Consider the following 9,453-nt stretch of genomic DNA (forward strand, 5'->3'; position numbering starts at 1 on the left):
CAGATGCATTCGTATATTTGCATAAGCACGGCTGTTGAACTGGGTCACCACTTCTTCTTCTTCTGGGTTTTTACGCTTCTGCAGCGAACGTTTGGCCGGCTCTCAACGTAGTGTTCAAGATGCACTTCCACAGTTATTAATTGAGAGCTTTCTTTGCAAACCAATGCATGCATTTGTTTATTGTGTGGCAAGTCCTATGTCCAGCGAAGTCGAGAAAATTTACCACTCGAAAGATTTCCTCGACCGGACCAGGAATCTATTCTCTCACCTCCAGCTTGATAGTACCTCAGTAGCTTGTAGTCAGTAGGATATGAGGCCCATATAACTGTCTCACCACCCTGGTTTCGAATAAAGATTGTTGTGCAAGTATCTGCTCTGAAAACGATCATATGTTGCATAATTTATCTCATTTCATGACTTGACACAAACATTTTTCGTAATAAGTAATTAATGTTTTAACTTGACCACCCTCAATGAACACGTTAGTTTGACCACGTTCAAGGATAAATATAACACGCTTCCCTTCCCATTAAGTGCTAATAGCAGCATGGGCAGAATCAGACCATATGAGCAATAGCTTGTCCATACCTGACAGATGACCTTGAAATTCTACAGCAGCCACCTTCAGCTGGTGGCGAATTTCAAATTCGCACTTATGTTGATCCCAGCCAGCAACCAGTCATGAAGCATGTAATTTTTGATACTCAAAGATTTAATTGCTAGGCATGCGTCCGTAAAATCACCATCCTCCTATTCGCAGTGTTTGTTTTGAAGTCTGCAGTGGCAAAGTTAGTACGAACATGGGACTCCTCATAAAATTTAACTATCAATAAAGCTGACTACATTCTAATTATAGCTGCGCCACGCCATGCGTCAGGTTGAATGCTACCAAGCGAAGAAAGAGGAGTGCCCGGCAGTTGAATGTTGCTTATATTAACGTGCAACATGATATCACCCTAATTTATGATCTCTTGCGATAGATCCTGAGAGGCAATGCTTGATCTATATCTGCTGGAGCAAAACACGATGCAGTGGCTTCTGGGTAGTTGTATTTCATGTGAAGGTGATTATCTTATCTACAATCAGCGGTTTGTTTTTCCTTTCCTTGGATTGGATTTGCATTTTCTTCCAACGATAAATCCCCATTTGGTATTCTTTCCATCTCGGGAGAGAAACTACCCAGAGGAGATAAATCATTGCATTACATATTATGCAAAGTAATGGGATGAGTTGTGCATATTAGTGATTTACGAGTTCATTTTGAAAACAGTTCCATGTTATGTAAATCAACCGACTGATCTCGATCGGATGACTGGCTGTTTGCACGGTGACTCTACCATGAGCGTTCGATGAAGAACATGTAAATTTCCTGTGTTCTGGAAGCTGTCGCAACTGTGAGGCAATTTGCAAGTATGATATCATTTTACGTCAGCCATGAAAGGGATAGCTTCATCTTCAAACATTTGCAAATAAACAATCTTTACATAAAAGGAATTCTCAAAATCAACTGAAAGAAATCATTTGGTTTCAAGTGTGTTTTAGTTTGAGGTATGCATCTATTAAAAAAAAAACATACGAATAATTGACTTTCTTTTTAAAACACGTTCTAAAAAAGTTTAAAAAAAAAAAATTGCAAATTTTGCCCTTAATTTCTGAATCATTTTGAATGTCATAGGACTTGAAGGATAAACATATATGATTCAGTCAGACCCATATTGGGAAACCATTTGTCTAGCTCTTCGGTTGACAGTGCTTGAGCAATTCTTTTTTTATGAATGTGGGCGTCTTACTGGAATATAAAGAGAGAGAGAGAGAGAGGGAAGGATTAGTAATTGTCATTTAATTCCACTACCTTATTTGCTAATCCTAAATTGATACGCATATCTTGTCCACAATTTGCAGAATTCTTCAGTGTCTTGTACTAATACTCGACTATAGAGTTCTTTAGGTTTAAATTAGGATATTCCTTAAAAGTTTAGTTTTTCCAGTATTATCAGTCAGTCTTATTATTTTGTGATTCTCTTTTATAAGGGAGACTTAAAGAGCTAGTTCCAGCATATACTGTTTTTGATAGAGTTTTCTGATGACGAATCAGACAAATCGGAAGATTTTATACAGGCAGAATTCTTCGAAGGATACGATGAACGATGTTCCAGATCGGTATTTATTATCTTATTATTTCAAGGTAGACAAGACTGATCCTATCTTTTTTCAGGAGCCTTCGAGTTACGATCAATCGGCAAAATTTCATGACAACATTCATGTCAAAGACATAATGTTTATGGCACTGAATTTTTACATAAGGCACAAGCTTACCCAAGGAGGTTTGGAAGACTTTATGAAAATGTTGAATGTTTTCACGATAGGCAAAACTTTTCCCGAAAGCTTTATCACTTTTACTAATGCTTTCCCAGCTCCGAAAGGGTTTATTTTTGTGTGAATTGTCATGATGGGTATGTCGTCTTCTTGTTCAATAATGACAGCACACTAACAACCTATTTTATTTTAAGATATGAAGCTACTTCACAACCTGAACCTCTATGCCCTGTGGAAAACTGTGGATCAATTTGATCGGACTTTTTGGTTACTTTTCCCATAGAGCAGCAAATTAGATAATCTTTTTTGAAATACTCCAAAGAAATAGCTGAATACGAGACACCGGTTATTACTGAAGAAATTCGCGATGTAAGCCGTTTATGATTTAAACATTTTTTTTTCAACAATCATTCGAAAATTTTATCATTTCTTACTATTTATACACAGATGCTTCTAATGATCGTCACTTAGAAACAGAAAATAGTGAATAAACTTATATTTTGGAATCATTAATATATATTTTATGTATTGATCAGCGAATCCAAACACATAAAGCAACCAACGATACAGACAAAACGGTTGATACGACTACTATGACAAACTCGCTCTGTAACATAGCTCGATCCGAGTGGTAGAATGATAATGATATATTGCTTGCAACAAAGCATGCAATATACACGGATATAGCTTGATATGAATCGAGAAAAAACATAACAAAAAAAATCCCATTAACACACGTGTATCATCTTCGGCTTTACTTCGTGAAGCAGCTTGCCAACAATTTGCTCGTTTCCTTCTACCACCCCGAGTGAGTTGTGTCGCACAGGCTGCTTGTCATGAAAAAGAAGGGAGAAGATTATATCATTATTGCTTTCCACTTCTGACATAGCGTTATTATTCGGTTCGTTCTGGGTACTGCGGACTCACTCAATGTGCTTGTCACTTGGGAGCCAGTCAGAACTGTAAAACGGGAGCCAAACATTCAGAAGCAAAAAACTCAGTTCCTGTTCTTACCTCTCGTCAAGCATTGCAATCTTATAAAAATGATTCATACTTTTTCATAACACATTCTTAATTGTAAGCTCAAAGACAAAAACCAACAGGCCCAATGATGAAAGTATAAAAACCAGCATAGTTTTTATGACTCAGCTGAGTTTTCAATTGCAGTAAAACATACTTTGGCGAAACATGTATGTCAACAAACTTTGATAGAGTCATGGGGGCTCGAGCACTTCTGGCTCAGAGCTTTTGGCGGGAATAAACTGAGAAAGAACAAAACAATTTTAAACTTGAACAAATTTTCAAGCAGTTTTCCATTGGCTTGCAAAATGAAATAGATTTACTCCGCAGTACTCAGGGTTCGTTGATCTTTTGTCATTTTGTCATTTGGAGATATTTTTGATTCCTTGGTATTGATAGTAATTAAAACTGACTTTGTTATAATTCTGATATGATGAGAAACTCCGCACAAACCCCTTTGATATAAATATCGGAGCCTCATAGCCTAGTCAGTAAAGGCACGGCATTACCAAGCCGGAGGCGGTGGGTTCGATTCCTGGTCCGGTCGAGGGAATCTTTCGGGTTGGAAATTTTCTCGACTTCCCTGGGCATAGAGTATCATTATGTTTGCCACGCAATATACAAATTCATGCATTGGTATTGGCATCGAAAGCTCTCAATTAATAACTGTGGAAGTGCATTTAGAACACTAAGTTGAGAGCACGCAATAAGCTAATATGCGATAAGCAATAGGCTTGAAATGCGAAAAAGAAGAAGAAGAAGAAGAAGAAAGATGATATAAATATCAACCATTGATATAATTGTGTTATAATTTCGTTATGCCCTTCTGATCGGGTAGCGATTCATTTTTGGAACAAACTACCCACAATTTCATGGAGTTTAACTCAAGTTATCAATTTTGACGGGGGTTGGAACTTTACGTATGGTAAATATCAGGGTATCAAGATATGAATAGCGAGTAGCAATGAAGATTTCCTGAGTAGAACCAGCTGAGGGCTGAAAGTCTCTTTAATAAAGATAAAAGAAAAATAGATCATGTCGCATGCGACGATTGTCGAGAAAAACTCTCTCTGCTACAAAAAAAAAATGTCCAAAGACTTCGTTGAACCGATTAGACGTAAACCGGATCGTGTCATGTTGGCCATAGCGAATGATGCGATTGGCCAAATGCAGGAAGTTACGCCTTCTCAAAGACCGTTGCGGTACATACAAAGTCAATTCGGCGAGAATAGGTGGGACGTCAATTTCAATTAGTCGCTAAATTAGGGCGCCACTGTCCTCGACTACTGCACTGATCCGTTGTTGACATGACAGAACTATTTCTTGTGCTGCTGCTCATTATACCTGATACGTGAGTTGAACTGCTGGTTTCCTTCCCAAGTAGTGAATATAACTTTGCACATGTTAATGAAGATCTGAGAACTGAGATCTGAAAAATACGGATCAGAAGCTGTGGCCGAACGCAGCATAATCGTAAATAATATTCTCTCTTCTGAGACTAATGTTTATAATCTGTAAGCAACCACGCAAGATTCAACATTCTCACATACCGGCAATGACCGCTGTTGTATTGAAAGGTAGCATAACAATGGAAAAAGCGTTCTGATCTCCTTCTTTCTGACGCATGTGCTACTGTTTATAGTCGTGCACTTTTATCTCCCTTTTAAGTGCTACAGTAGTCACGATTTCGTTTAAGAATAAATCCTCTTCTGCCAAAAAAGATTAACCGATAATTTAAGTTTTTACAAAATGATGAGAAGTTATTTTTAGTTTCTTCAAAGAAAGCTTCTTGTTATTACAATTTGCGTTTCAAGTTCAGACTTTATCCTTTGAATTCCGAGCTAGAAAAAAAAAACTGGTTTCCTAAAGAATTCTAAACTCTAACCGATCTTTCAAAAGTATTATGTATCTTGACGCTCTTGATTGTAAGAGTCATTTCATTTTCTGAACTAGACCATGTTTATCATCTCGTTAGCAAGAATCAGCTCTACTCCGATTTCCTAGACAGCAATGAAATACAATTTTCGCTCGGTTACAGCTTCATTTTTGCTAGCTACTTTGATCCTGACCTTCTCGCCATTAAAATATAGCGTGTGCCTGTTGTTTTTTTTCTTTTCCACTTAGATACCTACCACTTGGGCTCGGTTGTCGATGAAGCAGATGCCGACGACGGTAAAGATGCTGCGGGCTTAATCGCTTCAATTAAAGTTCACACTCTCCCTGACGTTTTCATATAAGTAGGCTCGTAGCATAGGTTGAAATTGACAGAATAATTGCTCTGCAATTCAATCGAACAGGCTTCTTGATTTACGAACAAAAAGAGCAACGATCGCATTCACTCGCAACGATCAACAACTTAATTTACAGCCATTGCCCCTGCATCATTTTCTGGTTCATACGGGGTTCGTCACTTGTTTGCTCAAACGCGTTCAAGTCATCCGTGCAAAGTCCGCTTCCAAGAATGATGTTATTTCTTCTACAAGGCTTGATTGAAATTAATATATCAAATTTCCTTCATCAGAGCGGCTTCAACACAAGATTGGTTGGGCGTTTATTTAATTAATGGCTATGCTTTGAGAGCGGTCGAGGAAGTGAAGGATTAGGAAGGCGATATAAATTCCACCGGTGTGGTGTGGTGACTTGATTAGCATAGCTGGGTGCATTCTTTTAATTGATTTGTGCCTTTGTTTGACATTGCGTCAACTCGAGGATACACACTTTGAAATAAAGAATTTTACACGTGACGGAATCCATCTTTGACATTAAGGATGAAACGTAAACAAACATGTCATGTAAAATTAATTGCACCGAGATTGAAAAGTAGTTACGACGAAAAGTTTTGATTGAGCTGAATTTTGCATCTGTTGTGATTTAGCAGCTAAATTTATCTTAATTTTTCTAAGTGTGTAGTTTTGATGAATATTAAGATGAAACATGTTTTTGGCTCTCGACAAATAATGATTTGTTATGCCTCTCAGATCAGTAGCTCATCCATCCTTCTGTTTACCTTTCTTACAAATAAGGGGTTACGGACCATTTGGAATACTGACTTTCCTATGCCCGAAGAACCGAGTGTCAGTCGACTCAGCTCGACGAGATCGGAACATTCCAGTGTGTGTGTGAAACGAATAATTTTCTGTCGTATTTCTCGGCAACCACTGAACCGAATTGGACGCAACAACCACAAAATGAAAGGTTTCATAGAACGCTTTTAAATGATTTTGGCATCGGTCAACTGGTTCCAGAGATATAGATGGAAGTAGATCCAAAATACATGGATTTATGGAACTAAGTCGAGTTTCTCGGCAACCACTGAACTGAATTATACGCAACATTTGCCAAATGTAAGGTATTGTGGTCTCATAGAATGTTGCTGAATATTTTTAGAATCGATCAACTGATTCCGGAGATTTTTCCGGAACAGTTTAAGAGTCTATAATCGGCAATAATCATTTTAAACCCATCATGTGACACCTCAGGTCACATGAGAATTCAAAAATTAGTGTAATGGTGGTTAATAAAGGCTGACTGAAATTAAATTGGTACGCACAAAAAGACCTGTAATTCGTCATTCAATAAGTTTAAAAAGTCCAGTTGCTTTACAGTACTTTTATTAAAACTTCAAAGTTACAGTTCAGATCGAACGAACGAACGAACTCCTCTTGATGGAGCCCATCAGCGCTTGCACAGTGAAAATGGAATCAGCGCATTTCTTCAATTTCACCCGCATTTGCTGGACTGCCCCGCCGATTCGTCGAAGTCGCTGCTTTGAAATTGCCCAGTATTTTTCGATTGGTCGAAATTCCGGGCAATTTGGAGGATTCATTAGCTTGGGGACAAAATTGATCTTGTTGGCAGTATACCACCCAGAAGCACCTTGGAGTGGTGGCAGTTGGCAAAATCGGGCCAAAACATGACTGTACCCCAATGCATCCGGATGAACGACAATACACGCGTCAAAACACGGTCGTACAAGAGCCTTGCACACTTTTTGGCCTGCTTCATGTGCCGGTTCGGATGTTTACTGGCTTTTTACGACTGGCAAGGATGCTCCGCACCGTTAGAAAGTTGGAATTGTATCTTCTAACCACATCTCGGATCGAAAGACCGGGGTTGGCATTACCGCACCTCAATACTTTGCTGCGCAGCAGATGATTCCTGGTTCGAGTTTTTTCATAGGTCCGCTTATTTCTTTCCACACTCAATGTTTCCTTGTAGATTTTGAGCACTCGACAAACTGTTGTTTTCGGCATCTTTAGCACATTAGCCATCTTGGAACCGGTCCAGCTCCGGCTTTTTCAGGTGTTTGTGTACATTATTTTTTACTTCTTTCGAGTTCCATTTGCCGTTATTTCTGAATGCGATCAACTACTTTGATCAAACTTGCACCAGTTGTTCTCTATAGAAGTGTAAACAAACCATTGTTAAAGATTTTCGATTCCCAACACTAGGGGCGTGCTAGCGTCGCACGAGGGGCATACGACTTTACTTTTAATCAGCCTTTATAAAGATCCCAGGATCACATTGGACACATCAGAAAATGTTTCGGGTACATCTTGGGTATTTTAAAGTTGCTTTCATGGGCAAAAACCAACACATTAAATCAATACGTTAGAAGGATCATATCTCATCATATCTACCTAAACCTCAGTTTTTCCTTCTTCAACTTAGTGCTTTTGCATCACTTCCATATTTGATAATTTAGAACTTTTTAAGTGTGTTTGCACTCTTTAAAGGATAACAAATGACTCAAACGATCCATAAGCTATCACAGTAAAAAAAAACATGAATATACTAGTGGTGTAAATGCACTGAAAAAAGTTCTGTAAAACTAAAATACATAACTTTCTAGAACATACCTGCATCATTTGAATACGATGAGTTGTTGATAAATTTTCTTCAATTTTCTTCATACTTTGGGCTTGTCCATCTTTCATTGATAGGTACATAAGAGCTCAAATGCATCTAAAACTACATTAAAAGAGGTGTCAAATGATGGTAAAATAGAAAACGATGTGCAACGGTATCATTTTTGTGTATAGTCAACTCTCCGCTTGATTTTTGCACGCTGTGAATAGTCTCGCAGTGTCAAAGGAACTTGTAAAATCAATATCAAGCATGATATTTTGTTCCAATATCACGCGTGATATTGAGAGCGTATGAGAGCGGAAAAATATAATTTGATTGATGATTTTGCCAACACTGATTGCAGGTATGATGAGAAAACTTACATAGGTGTGCTTAATACCATCTAATTTCAAGGCAATGTTTTTCATCATAAAATAAAAATATGTATTAAAACTTACCGGTATTTTAGGAGAAAGATGTAGCTCCAACCTTAGTCAAATGGATAATATCTTTCACCGACGCTTAATAATGTTTGAATCACTAAAAAATCTTAATAATGCGGAGCACGAAATTACCCTATATTTAATGCAAACTGTTTTTTTTTTGTTTTTTATTTACATTATCTGATAACATAGAGCAGCTAAAGTGATACGATGTCCAAAGCAAACATAGATTAAACTTGTAGCACAGGAGTGGCACTTCGGATCAGAAAGTGGCTCCACTTGTCATTTGCGAACACTAGCGCACCTAGCGGTAGATGGCATCTTAGATAGTCAGCATGCTATGATAGTGTGAGTGCACATAGAAAGCCCGTGCACAACGCTACCAAAACACAATGCTTGTTGAGCAGAAAAACGAACCACTTTTTGATTCACCGATTTGTTTGTTTGCAGTTCCCCTTCTGTTCTGTGCTTGTAGGGTAATCACTTTGTTGTAATAATGTATTTTAGGCTTAAAATTTATTTTAGGATTAAGCTTATATCATCGAGACATATTGACCAAAGCATAAAAAAATTAAAATTGAAACAAAAATGCTGTTAAATAAATCCGTGCGCGGGGATTACTTCATTGATATTTTTTTCTTTAATTTGTTTTGCGTCGATCTGTTTTCAATTCTGCCAACACCGAGGAGGCAGATCCTACACTTGGACTCTACCTATCGACCCATCAAACTCATAAACCGGGGACCAACGGCTTTACTTTCCGCCTCCGCCTCCGAAAGCAGGCATGTTCAGGGATTTTATGCTTCAGAAAGATCCGGTGGATTGA

General features: G+C 38.1%; 1 protein-coding gene and 1 long non-coding RNA gene across 2 annotated transcripts in view; both read left to right on the forward strand.

The window, feature by feature from the left end:
• Positions 1 to 9,453, forward strand: part of LOC135709974 (serine-rich adhesin for platelets) — a 52,087-nt gene that overhangs the window by 23,816 nt on the left and 18,818 nt on the right. The gene's annotated exons all lie outside the window — the stretch shown is intronic.
• On the forward strand, positions 2,223 to 2,706 carry LOC135709969 (uncharacterized). The gene is made up of 2 exons (XR_010518384.1): positions 2,223 to 2,557; positions 2,600 to 2,706. It is a non-coding gene; the product is annotated as an uncharacterized LOC135709969 (long non-coding RNA).

Source organism: Ochlerotatus camptorhynchus, unplaced genomic scaffold, assembly GCF_037179485.1.
Source record: "Ochlerotatus camptorhynchus isolate MF236.1 unplaced genomic scaffold, CSIRO-AGI_Acam_v1.1 ptg000369l, whole genome shotgun sequence".
In the NCBI taxonomy this organism is placed as follows: Eukaryota; Metazoa; Arthropoda; class Insecta; order Diptera; family Culicidae; genus Ochlerotatus; species Ochlerotatus camptorhynchus.